The sequence below is a fragment of the Octodon degus genome, unplaced genomic scaffold (assembly GCF_000260255.1).
Source record: "Octodon degus isolate 3935 unplaced genomic scaffold, OctDeg1.0 scaffold00123, whole genome shotgun sequence".
Lineage (NCBI taxonomy): Eukaryota > Metazoa > Chordata > Mammalia > Rodentia > Octodontidae > Octodon > Octodon degus.
Window position 1 is genome coordinate 6,363,199 of NW_004524699.1, and position 1,046 is coordinate 6,364,244.

The window sequence follows — 1,046 nt, forward strand, 5'->3', positions numbered from 1 at the left end:
CACAGCCCAGACCTAGGTGCGTAGGCCAGGCATCCCCCCAATCCAAGGCCCTGGACAGCAGCTGCCGGTGGAGGGGGTAAGAGCTCGGGTGGACAGCCCACAGCACCTCTGTCCCCTTGGCCCCGTGATGACCTCGGAGGTCAGGCGGTGCGTCACAGGTCCCACTTCCTCCCGCTTCTATGGCGGGCCTGGCTGCAGCCTCCTGGGGCGTCTTGTTATCCACCCAACTCACCTCAGTGGAGGGGTCACTGGGGGTTGAGTCGAGAAAGGCGGTGTCCTCACGGCACGTGGGGTCACCCCGGGAGGCGCGGGTTGGTGTTGGTCTCGCTTGGCGCGACTGGGGCTGGAGAACCCGTCCCCTGTGCCCCCTCCATGAGGTCCAGAGAGGGGTGACAGAGCCACCCACACCGTCACCACCCACTTCTCCACAGCCGGCTCTGGCTGCAGGAACCCCACCCCAGGTAGGAGGCCCCCAACATCTGGCCCAAATCCTGTCTGCCTCCAGCACATCTGGGTCAGGGAGGGGCTCCTTGCACCATGAGCCTGGCAGCTGGGATCCAGCGGGTCCCTCTCAGATTCCTCTGGAGCCCCCTTAGCAGAAGCACCCCAGGCCCTCAGTTACCTCTCCACGCGGCAGGGAGGTAAAGATGGCCATGACAGAGTAGAGGGGGACTGGACTCTTGGCAACCGGGAGGGTGACCTTGGTGGGTGGTTTGGCAAACAGGGTGGGCCCCTTCACTGCCCCCAGAGACCCTGGGCAGGCTGGGGTGTCGCTCAGGGCAGAGCACCTGCCTTGCAGCTGGGAGGCCCTGGTGCCACCCCAGCATCGCCAGACGGGAGAAGAAGCATGGCTTGGTGGTGCACACCAGACATTCCAGCACTCTGGCAGGCTGAGGCAGGAAGATCCCAAGTTCAAGCTCAGCCTGGGCAATTTGGAGACTTAGACCCTGGGAAGGTCCTAAACTCAATCCTCACTCAGTACTAGGAGAGAGAAAGAGAGAGAGAGAGAGAGAGAGAGAGAGAGAGAGAGAGAGAGAGAGAGAGAT